At 46.6% G+C, this 13,962-nt stretch overlaps 1 pseudogene; it reads right to left on the bottom strand.

Annotated features, from left to right (window-relative positions):
• Positions 1-13,962, bottom strand: part of LOC131586321 (zinc finger protein 208-like) — a 539,124-nt pseudogene that overhangs the window by 218,495 nt on the left and 306,667 nt on the right.

Consider the following 13,962-nt stretch of genomic DNA (forward strand, 5'->3'; position numbering starts at 1 on the left):
ATGATGAAGTCCCATCCTTCTTGTTTTCTTTCTTCAGTCCACCCTTCTTCATGCTTTTGGGCCTGGAACTTGTAACAATTGTCCTTGGTATCAAGCTAGAAAAGGAATTGTTTTGTCTACCTACTCTGTGAAGAGAGCTCACTAATACTTAATATAGAGTTCAAAACTACAAACGTAGGCAGCACAGAATATGAAAAATATGAAAGCTAAAACTTAAGGCAACACACCCTGAAGGGCTGTGAAACTAAATAATTTTGGAGAGGGACTGAGTAGGATTCAGTGGCATAGAGTGGTTTTGAGGAGACAGATAGAAGCCTCTCGTCTCTTTGAGTGCCAAGAAATTGAGACAATTACACCAAATAACCCCACAACCCCCAAATCCTCCCAAGTATCTCCCAGATTCCCTTGAAGCACTAGTAAAATGTGAGGCTCTAGATGCCTTTGATGAATTTGTTGATTTTTACCACTCTGTTATTTCTCTGTTTTAAATAGATGAAGATGAAGCAAAACCAAATTATAATTGAAACCAAAATAAAATGACCTCCAGCCCAGTGTGTTCCCAACACAGATCACTGGGAACGTGGGTCATCAGAGCTCTGCCCAACGTGGGTCCTCTGATGGGGGATGGAGCTGGGGCAGCGCACGAAGCTCTTCCTGCACTTGGGGCACTCACAGGGCTTCCCTTACCGGTGCCTCTGTTGGTGTTGGGTCAAGTGAGAGCTCCTGGAGAAGCTCTTCCCACACTGGGGACACTCGTAGGGCCTCTCCCCAGTGTGGATGCGCCGGTGCCTCATGAGGTGGGAGTTTCGCTTGAAGCCCTCCCCACAGTCAGGGCAGCGGAAAGGCCTCTCATCCGTGTGAATCCGCTGGTGCCTGAGGAGAGTGGAGCTCCTCTGAAACCTCTTCCCACACTCAGGACACTCGTAGGGCCTCTCCCCTGTGTGGATCATCTGGTGGATGGTCAGCTGGGACCTCTGGCTGAAGGTCATCCCACATTCCCCACACTCATAGGGACGTTCCCCGGTGTGGATCCTCTGGTGGAGGATCAGGCTGGAGCTCCAGGTGAAGCTCTTCCCACATTCCCCACACTCGTAGGGCCTCTCCCCAGTGTGGATGCGCCGGTGGGTGATGAGGTGGGAGTTTCGCTTGAAGCCCTCCCCACAGTCGGGGCAGAGGAAGTGCCTCTCATCCATGTGAATCCGCTGGTGCTGGAGGAGAGTGGAGCTGATCCGAAACATCTTCCCACACTCAGGACACTCGTAGGGCCTTTCCCCAGTGTGGATGCGCTGGTGGGTGATGAGTTTGGAGTTGCAGCTGAAGCCCTTCCCACATTCCCCACACTCGTAGGGCCATTCCCCAGTGTGGATCATCTGGTGGCAGATCAGGCTGTTGCTCTGGCTGAAGCTCTTCCCACACTCCAAGCACTTGTAGGGCTTCTCCCCATCTTGAAGCTGCTCATGCACCACCTGCTCAGAGCCCTGGCTGGATCTCCGGCCGCCTTCCCGGCACAGGGTGGGTCTTTCCTCCTCAGAGCACCCTGGGATGGGTTTGGAGCCCCTCCTCCTGCGGGATCTCCGGGGATTTTTCTCCCCATTGGATTCCTGCACTGTGGAGCTGCTCAAAATGGCCTCTTCCATGAGGTTCTGCTGTGGGGATTTGTCCTCCCTGGTCTCCATCCTCAGCTCCTTGTCTGGGGGAGGAAGGACAAGGAGAGGATGGGATTTGCCTCCGTGCCAGAGGGAAGGGGAAGGAGATCCCCCCAGTGCGTCCCCGGCAGGACGGCGTCGGCAGCGGGGTTGTCCTGCAGCCGGGGGCCAGGCTGGGCTGGGAGATGGAGCAGGAGAGAGGGGGAAAGGGGCACTGACTTCCTCCTCACCTGCCTGGGTGTCCTGGGGCATCTTCCTCTTCCTCACAGCCTCCTTCTCCATCTGGCCAAGATTTGGGAATGGGAAATCCTGGTTTGGGGAAAAATACAATTCACAAGCACATTGGGTTAGGGGGTTTGTTCTGCCCAAGTCCATCTCTAGAAGTCACCAGCCATCCATAAAAACCTCCCAAACACCAAGATTCAGCCATGAAAATGTCTCCCAGGAGTTCCCCATCTCTGCTCTCTCCCCTTTGATGTTCAGGGGTTCCCCCCTGTTCCAGCTGCTCACGGTCACACTTGTACGGGGGGTCCCCTGGCTACTCGATCTCTGGCCTCCTCAGGCTGCTGGGAGTGTCAGGAATCTGAAAAGTTCTCCCCTTTTCCATCTCCTCAATAAGGGATGCTGGGACTCCCCACGGTCCCCCCAAAGGGCATTTGCTGCTCAGGTTTGGAGTTCTTCATTCTCCAAACATCCCCCCCAAAAAAACCCAATCCAGGGATGCATGAGGATATCCGGGCTGAGCTCCCCCTCCCCGGTCACCTGTGGGATGGGGGATGATGATCCCATAGGTGAGGGGCTGTGAATTCAGGGAGTGCTTGACCTCGTGGTTCCTTCTCCCTTCCCTGATCCTCATTTGTCCCTCCTCTTCCTCCCTCTCCTTCCCTTCCATCCTTCCTCCTCCGCTTCCTCCCTAACCCCACCTCCTTCTCCTACTCCTGTCCCTTCTCTCTCTCCTTCTTCATCCCTCCTCTTCCATCCCTCCTCCTCCTCCCCCAGGAGCAGTGACACCCTCGGTGCCCCGTTCCCAAACCCCTCACAGCCCACGGCAGGAGCGGGGATGGAGCCGGGACAGGTCGGGATGGGCAGCGCGGGGCTCTCCGCTGCTCCCACCCGCTGGGGACGGGGGGAACCCGGCCCGGGGAAAAGGAGAGGGAAACTGGGAAAATTGGGGGCTGCAGATCCAACCTGGGGCTGGCTGGGGACCCTGGCTGGGGACTGCCAGCCCTTGGGGCTGCTCTGGGGAGATGCGGGAGGGGGGAACACAGAGAGGGCTGGGGGATCCCAGGAGTGGCAGCACTGGCAGGGACTGGTTTGTACTGGGATCATCCTGGCAGTGGCTGGGATTGCACTGGCTGTGTACTGACATCATACTGGGATCATACTGGGAGCAGCTGGGTCCATGCTGGCTGAGACTGGGATCCCACTGAGGGTGACTGGAATCATACTGGGATTGACTGGGAGTGGCTGGGAACAACTGGAATCATGCTGAAAGCAACTGGGAGGAGCTGGGAATGACTGGGAGCGTGCTGGGGCTGACTGGGATATACTGGGAGAGACAGGGAGTCCCAGGGATCACACTGGAGGTTACTGGGGTCATACTGGAACTGACAGGGAGCAACTGGGGGCCACTGGCCTCATACTGGGAGTGACTGGAATTAGACTGTAAGCGACTGGGATCAGACTGGGAGTTACTGGGATTAGACTGTGACTGGGATGAGACTGGGAGTGTGAAGGAAACTGGAAAATTGGAGAAAAAATGGAAAAAAACCCCAGGATAAATTCAAGGAAAATGGAAGGGAAAATTCAGGGAAAAACTACAAAAATATCAGGGTCAAATCCAAAAAAATTTGGGAAAAATCAGGAAAAAATTGGGAAAAATTTGGGAAAAATGGGAAAATTTGAAAAAAATTGGGGAAAATCAGAAAAAATGTGGAAAAATCAGGAAAAAATAGGAAAAGAAGGAAAAATCATGAAAAACCAGGGAAAATTGGAAAGAATATTGGGCAAATCAGGAAAAAAACTGGGAAAGAACTTGGAAAAATTCGGGAAAATCCAGAAAAGAAAGAGGAATAAAATCTGGAAAGTAATAGGAAAAAAACCAGGAAAAATCAGGTAAAAACTAGGGAAATTTGAGAAGAAATTGGGAAAAAGCTAGAAAAAATTTGGGATAGGAAGAGAGAAGAATCAGGAAAAAATGGGAAATACATGAAAAAAATTGTGAGAAACCAGGGAAAATATCAGGGAAAAAAAGCCAAAAAGACCCTGGGAAAAATCAGGAAAAAATATTGGAAAAATATTGGAAAAATGAAGGAAAAAACAGAAATATTTGAGAAAAAATTGCAAAAAAATAAGGAAAATAATTTGGAAAAAATCAGAGATAAAATGTGGAAAAAAAAGAAAATCAGGGAAACAAACAGGAAAACGATAAAAAAATCTGGAAAAATCAGAAAAAAATAATGAAACAAATCAGGAAAGAATTGGGGAAAACCAGAAAGATTAGGGAAAGGAAAAGGGAAAAATCAGGAAAAAAAATGGGATTAAAACAGGAAAAAGCACAAAAATCAAGGAAAAGTTTAAGAAAATAATGGGAAAAATTAAAAAAAAAAAAAATCAGAAAAATAAAAAAATCATTAAAAAAATCATTAAAAAATCATAAAAGAAATCAATAAAAATCAGGAAATAATGGGGAAAATCTGGAAAAATATTGAGAAAAAATTGGGTAAAATCGAGAAAAGAGAGGGAAGAAACCTGGAAAAAATCAGGAAAAATCAGTAAAAAAATTAGGAAATACAGGGAAAAATTAGGGACAAATTGTGAAAAAAAATATGGGGAATAACCAGGAAGAAATTGTGAAAAGAAGAGGGAAAAATCAGGAAAAAGTGGGGGAAAAGCAAGAAAAAAATTTAGGAAAAAAATTGGGAAAAAACAGGGAAAAATCAGGAAAAGAAAGAGGAAGAAGACTAGGAAAAAAATGGGAAAAATCAAGGAAAAAAAGAAAAAAAAATGAGGAAAAGAAAGTGGGGAAAAACTTTGGAAAATTGGGAAAAAAATTGGGAAAAAACTAGGAAATATCAAGGAAACAAACAGGGAAAAAATCAGGAAAAAATAGGAAAAAAAGGGAAGTATTTGGACAAATCAGAGGGAAAAATCAGGAAAAAAAATTTGAAAAATATGTGAAAAAAAATGTGAAAAATGAAGAAAAAAATAAGAAAAAGGGAATAAAACCTGGAAGAAATCAGGGAAAAAAAAATCAGAAAAAAACCTGGAAAAAAAATGGGGGAAAATCAGGAAAAAAAATGGGAAAAAATCAGGAAAAAATGGGAAAAAACAGAAAAATTATGGAAAAATTTGAGAAAAAGTTGGGGAAAAGACAAAAAATTTTGGGAAAAGAAAAGGGAAAAATCAGGAAAAAAAATCAGGAAAAAAATGGGGGAAAAACAAAGAAAAAATAAGGGAAAAAATGAGGGAAAAATCAGGAAAATTAAGAAAAAAAAAAAAGAAAAAGAGAAAAAATTTGGGGAAAATAATGGGGAAAATCAGGAAAAAAACAGGATGAAATTCCCCCATCCCATTTTTCCGTGGAATTTTGGGAATTGCCTACCTGGGAGGTCGTAGAAGAATTTCCAGACCTGGGATACAGGGAGTGGGGAAAGGTGGAATTGCGGATGAACTGGTCAAGATTTTTGGGAAGGTAGATGGCCTGGTCCTATTCCAGCTTCCACAATGTTTGGATGAATCCCACTCCTCCTTCCGGCTAGAAATCATGGAAAAATCATGGAAAATAATGGGAAAGCTGTGATTCAAATTCATGGAGTTTTGCCCCCAAAACACCCTTTTTTCCCACCAAAACTTCTATTTTTCCCCCCCAAAATATTAATTTTTTGGAATAATTAAATGGGGAAGATTAGGGGGAAATAGGGAAAAATAGGATGGAAATGGAGCAAAAATGGGGGAAATTTGAGCCAAAATGGGAAAATAATAGGGAAAAAATGGGATAAAAATAGGGGAAAATGGGATGGAAATGGTGGAAAATTTGGGAAAAATGGGAGAAAGGAATGGAAGAAGATAGGGATAAAATGATGGAAAAATGAGATAAAACCAGGATAAAAATGGGGAAAAAAATGAGAGCAACTGGGAGAAAAATGAAGGGAAAATGGGAATTAAAATGGTAAAAATGAAGTGAAAGTGGGAGAAAAATTGAAGAAAATGGGGAAAACAGGAGAGAAGATGGGGAACAAACTGGGGGAAAATAGAGCAAAAAGAGGGTAAAATGGGGAAATGGGGAATAAATAGATTAAAAATGGGAAAAAAATTGGGAAAAATTAGGACAACATGAAGAAAAAATTGAGTAAAAATGCAGGAAAAAAATAGAAAAAAAACCCAGAAAAATTAAGAAAAAATAGAGGAAAAATGAGATTAAAAAGGGGGAAATGGAGAAAAAAAAATGGGGAAAGTTTTGGGGAAAAAATAAAAAATAGAATAAAAATGGGGGAAAATTATATGAAAATGGGATAAAAATGAGAAAATACAGCAAACATGGGAAAAATGGGATAAAAATGGGGAAAAATGGGATAAAAATGGGGAAAAATGGGATAATAATGGGGAAAAATGGGATAAAATCGAGACAAATTGTACTCTAATAGGGAATGACTGGGAGTGATTTGGCTTACCGTGGGGCACAGAGGAAACTGGAGCCACACGGGGGGAGCAACTGGGCAATGCTGGGAGCAGCCACTGCCGGCACCGGGAGCCCCGAGCCCCTTTCCCGGCCATGCCGGACCCGCATCCCCCCGGCCCCTTTGCCGGGGCTCTGCCGCCACCGGGACACCCCAAAAACACCTCCCGGGGACCCCCGGGGTCCCCCCGAGGGGCATCTGCGGCTCGGCTCTGGAGCCCTGCCATCCCCAAACATCCCCCCCAAAAACCCCAAACCCAGGGAGCCCCGGGGTATTTGGGGCGAGCTCCCCCTCCCCGGGCACCTGCGGGATGGGGGGCGATGGTCCCGAAGGAGCTGCAGATCCAGAGAGCGGGGAGCGCACGTGGAGCCTCCTCTGCCTGCTCCAGCTCTTCCTCCTCCTGCTCCTCCTCTTCCTCCTCCTCTGTCCCTCCTCTTCCTCCTCCTCTGTCCCTCCTCTGTCCCTGGGCGTGGTTCGGAGCCCTCGGGTGAGCGGGGCCGGGCCGGGACACGATGGGAAAGGGCTGGGTCCCCCCCCAAACCGAGCTGGGGGCAGCGGAGGTTTGGGGGAACAATGGGAACGGGGCGGGACAGGGAGACAGGGGGAGGTGGGAGCACTGAGGGTCCCCCAGTTCACCCCAGGACCCCCAAGCCCCGTCCCAGCCCCCCCAGTTCCCCCCGCAGCCCCGGCTGAGGGGGGCTCAGCCCAGGAGCCGCCGTCGTTCGGGGCTCCCCCGAGTGCAGGAACGGGAGAGTTCCCGGCTCGGGGAGGCCCCAGCAGAGGAGGGGATCTTGTCCCTCTTCCAGGGCCTTTCAGGGTCTTCAGGCCCCTCTGAAGAGAAGTTTTTATCTTTCTGAGGTATTTTGGGGGGATCCCACCACTACAGGGGTGTTTTTTAATCCTTATTTTAGGGTGTTTGTGATGCCGCAGCCCCACAAACCCCTTTTGAGTGGGGATCATGACGGCTTTAAGTGACATTTTTAGGGGGGGGTTGTTTTGGGGAACCTGCTGGTGATGGAGATGGGGACCCCACACCAGGTATGAACCTTCTCAATGTCTGTATTGATGCCGAATTTTGCCCCAAAAGGCGATGAATAACTGTCTAAGAGACGCAGTTTAAGTCAGATAGACAGGAGGTATTTTATTAGCAACGTGCACGTTGGGGAAATCTCTAAAGGGAGTTTTCCAAAGTCTTACAACAAAAGCATGCCTTTTATACAGTTTAGGTTTGGAATTACATCATATCAATGCATATTCATATGGGGCGTGCCGTAGGCGGGGCGTGGGCGGAAACTTCTATTTTGAGGATCTTTTCGGGGGTCGTTCCGGTCGGCCTTCATCGTGGGCGAGGGTCTCCGAGGAGTCTTCCTCCTTAAACTTTTGAACTTCTTTCCAAATTTGGTCCTTTCCCGGTGTAGTTGGCCGAGTTCCCAACCTCCTAGGGCCAACTTATCATATTGACATTAGGCATGCTTTAGCTTCGGCTTAAATTACGCTTAGTCCGGTGATTTTTTTATCCTTCTCTTTCCCTCCTGTCGTTGTGTTTATTACTTCCAGATGTTCCCTTCATATTCTATGTTTTAACCCATTATTTCTCGAAGGCTATCTATTTTATGGCTTCATTCCCCCCTTTTCTTATGACTTACGAATTCTTTCGTCAAGGTCTGATCCTAAGAGTGCTGATGTCTAATCCTAAGAGCGCTGATGCGCTCGTACCATAGCCCAAACCATTTGGGTCCTTTTCATTATGATCCTTAGCTTCCACCACATAAAAATATTTGTAAAAGTTAAAACCAACAAGGCTCCAACTACCAATATCATTGGGGGCACCAGGTAATTGAAAACCTGTGTGGCTGTTGGGGAAAATCCTGTGAAGATATCCCACCAATGATGCTGGCCTACTTGTTCTACTTCGGTGAGGACATTCTTTATTCTTTCTGAATCATGTTCTACCTGCCATACCATCCGTGTAGTTGTTTGATTCACTCTTTGCACCAATTCCTTTACTTTAGGGTGTGCGAGCATTGCTTTGAGAATTTTGACATCCATCCCTATTTGCAATTCTGGTATTTCTCGATACAGGTTAAAATCTGTGTTAATTAGCTGTTGAGTAGTTATTGGGACAGTATAATGAAAATCGCAACCCACTATTTTGGTAAAGTTGCATACACAAAAGTTAGTATTGTTAGTTTCCTCTTGGCAATTATCTATAGTGACATTGTCACAGGCTGTCCGTACGCAAGCACACCCATTCCCTATATAGTAAACTTGTGACTGTGTTCGATTACGCAAAAGCACTTCAAAGGTGCACACTCTATTTTCAGCATCTAAGCATAAATCTTCTGCCTCTACTACAGCGTTTTCGCAAACATAGCCTAGCTGTCCTCTAGGAATACATGCCTCTGTGCTAACCGATTGCCACTTATTTTTGATATAATCATAACTGGCCCAAACATTGTGATCTATTGGCTTGACAATGACATCTTGTTGCATTGTCCCTAGGGTGAGGATAGGAAAAATAGCTCTTTCCTCTGCCGCACTGATGGTGAGGACATAAGCTTCGATATGTTCCTGTTGAGGTTCATAAGTGAAATTTACTAATTGCCACCAGGCTTGGTGGTCCTTCTCGAATTGTGTAGTATGATTGTCCTTTAATATTGTTTCCCTTAGTTCTTGAGGTAATATACCTGACGTTCCTTCTCTCCCCATTCCGGGTGGATACACTGGTGTGCGTGAGACCATGGATCTATCGGGTCAGAGTCTCGGGGAAGAACTATACTTATCGAGAGTCCAATGATCAGGGTTGAAAGGGCTTGAGGTGAAGTCAAGGTCATGATGTCCGTTCCTCTTGTTTACTCTCTGGAGCTTTCTTGACCCGCGAGTAATGAATCCACGTAGGTCGCTCCTTGATCCGGACCGCGGTGAAGGTAGTCAGCAGCACTTGGAAAGGTCCTTCCCACTTCTCTTGTAGGGGTTTTCCTAAAAGATTCTTAACATACACCCAATCACCGGGGTCAAACGGATGCAATTTACAATCAGGTTGTTTAGGTTGGTGCTCTATTACCACGGTAGCATTCTTATCCAATTGTTTCCCTACTGTAATTACATAATCATAAATGTACTGGTTACCGATTTGGCCTATGGCATCCCCGTTTACAACTTGCATAGCATAAGGTCTACCATACAGGATTTCGAATGGGCTTAGCTTCTCTTTTGACCTTGGTTTGACTCTCAGCCTCAGCAGAGCAATAGGCAAGGCTTGATACCATTGCAAATTAGTCTCTTGGCATATTTTGGCAATTTGCTGCTTAATAAGATGATTCATTTTTTCTACTTGTCCACTGGCCTGTGGATGATAAGGTGTATGTAATTGCCATTTGATTTGTAATGCTTTGCTTATTGCTCTCACCACTTTCGCACAGAAGTGTGTACCCCTATCCGAGGAAATACTCTTCGGTACCCCAAACCGCGGAATGATTTCACTCAACAGTATTTTGGTCACTTCTCTTTCCTTGTTTGTCCTGCAAGGGAATGCTTCAGGCCACCCAGAAAATGTATCAGTTAATACCAACAAATATCGGAGCCCCCCTTTTCTTGGGAGCTCAGAAAAATCAATTTGCCATACTTCACCTGGGAATTTACCTCGACTTATGGCTCCTTGGTGTATCTTGGTTCCCGTATTCGGGTTATTTCTCAGGCACCGTTCGCACTGGGATGTTACGTGCTTTATAGTAGTAAATAATTTCGGTCCTGCTATCCTGGTTTGCAAATATTGGTAAAGCGGATCCAAACCCCAATGGGCCTTCTCATGTTCTGCTTTTACAAACTGCCACATCACATTTCCTGGTACTACTAACTGTCCTGTTTCCAATTGACCCCAACCATTTTCTAATATTTTGCCCTTATTTCTTTGAATCCATTTATGGTCTGATTCCTGGTAATCTGGCTTGATACTGATATCCAGGTCTCCTGGTATTAGGGCCGTTATTCCCACTTCCCTAGACTTTGTGGCAGCCAATTTGGCCTCTGTATCTGCCTTTCTATTTCCTATTTCTGGAATAGTATTGCCTTTCAGATGTCCCTTACAATGCATTATGGCCACTTGAGCTGGGAGTTGGACCGCCTCTAGCAATTGCAGAACCTCCTCTGCATGTTTGACTGTTTTTCCTTGTGTAGTCAACAGTCCTCTTTCTTTCCAGATGGCCCCATGAGCATGTACAACAGAAAAGGCATATTTAGAGTCTGTCCATATATTGATTTGCATATTCTCTGCCAATTCCAGAGCTCGAGTCAGAGCTATCAGTTCTGCCTTCTGGGCTGAAGTTCCTGTGGGTAAGGGGTTCGACTCAATTACCCTTTCTGTAGTAGTGACCGCATAACCAGCCATTCTTACTCCTTGCTTCACGAAGCTGCTGCCATCTGAGAACCAGTTGTCCGCATCTTCGAACGGCTCTTCTTTGAGGTCCGGGCGACTGGAATAGACAGCTTCAATTGTTTCCAGGCAGTCGTGTTCGATGGGTTCTGCCGGGGCTCTTCCTTCTAGAAATGAAGCTGGGTTCACAATGTTAGTTACCTGAATGGTTACATCGTCTGATTCAGCCAGAACGGCCTGGTATTTTAGGAATCTGGAAGGCGACAACCAATGGTTGCCTTTCTGTTCCAGCACAGCTGACACGGTGTGGGATACTAGTACAGTCACCTTTTGGCCCAGCGTGAGCTTCCTGGCCTCTTCTATGTTAATTATCACTGCGGCCACTGCCCTCAGACAGCCTGGCCATCCTTTGCTTACTTCATCCAATCGCTTAGAGAAGTAGGCCACAGCTCTCTTGTGCGGTCCCAGCTGCTGTGCTAGGACTCCTAAGGCCATCCCTTGTCGTTCGTGGGAGAACAGCCAGAATGGTTTTGATACGTCTGGGAGACCTAAGGCTGGTGCTCTCATTAGTTCCATCTTCAGCTTCTTGAAGGCTTCTTCTGCCTCGGGAGTCCAAACTAGGATGCTCTTAGCCTCCTTCAACAAATCATACAGTGGTTTAGCGAGTATCCCGTACTGGTAGATCCATAACCGACACCAACCTGTCATCCCCAAAAAGGCGCGCAGATCTCTCACCGTCTCTGGTTTGGGCATCTGGCAGATGGCCTCTTTCCTAGCTGCTCCCAGGGATCGCTGTCCTCTGGAGACTTCGTATCCCAGGTACACCACTTGTGTCTGTACCAGCTGTGCTTTCTGTCGAGAGACTCGATATCCATTTAAACCCAGGAAATTCAGCAAGGAAATGGTCCATTCAATGCATTCTTCCTCTGTCGCTGTTGCTATTAGGAGGTCGTCTACGTACTGCAGAAGGGTGCCATCTCCCAGCGGCCTTTCCCACTGTTCTAGTTCCTTGGCTAACTGATTCCCAAAAATCGTAGGGGAATTGCACCACCCTTGGGGCAACACTGTCCAGGTGAGTTGGGTCTTTCTTCCACTATCTACAGATTCCCACTCAAAGGCAAAAATCTTTTGACTCTCGAGAGCTAAGGGGAGGCAAAAGAACGCGTCTTTTAAATCTAATACGGTGAACCAGGCCAAATTCTCCTTCAGTCTGGTCAAAAGCGTGTATGGGTTAGCAACTACCGGATGCAATGCCTTAGTTATTTCATTTACTGCTCTCAGATCCTGGACTAACCTATAGGTTCCATTAGGTTTCTTGACTGGCAGGATTGGTGTATTAAAATCTGATTCGCATTCTACCAATAACCCCAGTTCCATAAACCTTCTGATTGTGGGCTCAATCCCTTTCCTATCTTCTATCCTCAGAGGGTACTGTTTCTTTCTCACCGGTTTTGTCCCAGCTTTAAGTTCAACGACAATCGGTGCTGTTTGCTTTGATTTTCCAGGTATATCAGTAGCCCACACCAATGGGTACGTCTTGCTCAGGATTTGCTCGAAATTGTGGCTTTCAGGTTTAGGCTCTACACAACTGATCGTTAGGCTTAGAGCTGTAATCAGTTGTTCTTCATTTACTTGAAACTCCAATTGGTCTTTGTTAAACTTTATTACGGCCCCCAAGTTCTCCAATAAGTCTCTCCCTAGTAGGGGTTTTGGTGAATTTGGTAAATACAGGAACTGATGAATTCCCATTTGCTTCCCAATTTTGTATTTAATGGGTTTCAAAAAGTAAGCCTTTTCTGGTTGGCCTGTTGCTCCCACAACTTGCACAAATTCATCACTTTTAGGTACAAATTCTTGATTTAAAACTGAAAAGGTTGCTCCCGTATCAATCAAAAAGTCTAATTCCTTTTTACCCTCCCCTAGCTCTATACTGCACTAGCCGTTGATAGTGTTCCGCGTTGCCCGGGTCCCACTCTGGTTTACTGCTGGGAAAATTATCTTCTAGTCTCCCCGATAATAGTTGGGCATGTCGCCTCCCCGTTTCCAATACGAGTTCCCTTTCCGTATCTGTCAACTCTGACAACATCACTTCTATATCCTCCCAATCAATATCTAAGTTCTTTGCCATTAGTTCAAACCTCTTTGCTACTCCCTCTGGATTCCTCCTGAAGTTCCTTGCCTCATCCCTCCAATTGTTCAAATCACTCGTCGAGAATGGCACCTTTACTCTAGTCTTTTCCCCTACTATTGGCATAACTTGTCGGAGAGGAGCTATCGTGCGATTCCCTTTCTCCCCTTGCTTTGCTTCCCCCCGTGCCACAGATCTGGTGTAATACGAGTGACTGGTCCCTTCCCCGGGATTTTCTTCCTGTGCCTCAATGCCTTCCCTATTCTTTCTCTTCTCTTTCTTCTTTCCCCCTTCCTGCTCTTCATTTTCCTCTCCTATCTCTATCACACAATCCATCCGATTCTCATCCTGCGTCTGTCGCCTCTTTTGTATCTGCCAGCTCTTATCCTGTCCCGGGCTGCGGTTCCTCTCATCCTCTGCTCCCCCTCCACTTCTCTTATCCTCTATCTGAATTACTATGTTCAGTTTCTGTGAGTTACTCTCTGCCTCCCTTTCGCATGTCTCATTATCATTCTTCTTGCTGGATCTCAATTTAGGGACGTCGCCTCCCGTCCCTAAATAATTGCTTTTATCCCCAGTCCTTGGTGCACTGGTTTCCATTCTACAGACGCCTCCATTTCTGGAGGTGTTGCTATCTCCATATGGACTGAGCTCGGGTATGCTACGTGCCTCCCTTCGGCTCTCTGCTTCTGACCCACTGCCTTCCTCCCCCTCAACCTCCAGTGTGGGTGGGCTGTCAGCATTCATGTAGCTCCCTGACCCCTGTGGACTATCTAGTCCCTGAGGGTTGTTTTTTCCTCTCGTCAATCCCTGATTTTAATGGGCTGCCCTCCTTCCAACCCCGGACTCCCTCCCAGGTCCTTCCAATGCTTTAGGATGCACCCTAAGGGGGTTTTCATATTTACGTCCTTACTCTGTTGACCTCCCATGACTATCCCCTGTATCTGCGTTTTCTGTTAACCGAAACAGTCCCTCTCTCGCAACCACGATATGCTGATATATTTTAACACTTCATGCACACAATCTCAATCGCTTCGTCCGTTTCCGACCTGGCTTCTCGCGAAGAACAGGAAATGCGGAGCAGGACTCCCTCTCGCTTCGCAGCTACGCTGCGTCTCACTCACCCTCACATACAAC

The sequence above is a fragment of the Poecile atricapillus genome, chromosome 19 (genome assembly GCF_030490865.1).
Source record: "Poecile atricapillus isolate bPoeAtr1 chromosome 19, bPoeAtr1.hap1, whole genome shotgun sequence".
NCBI classification, from domain to species: Eukaryota; Metazoa; Chordata; class Aves; order Passeriformes; family Paridae; genus Poecile; species Poecile atricapillus.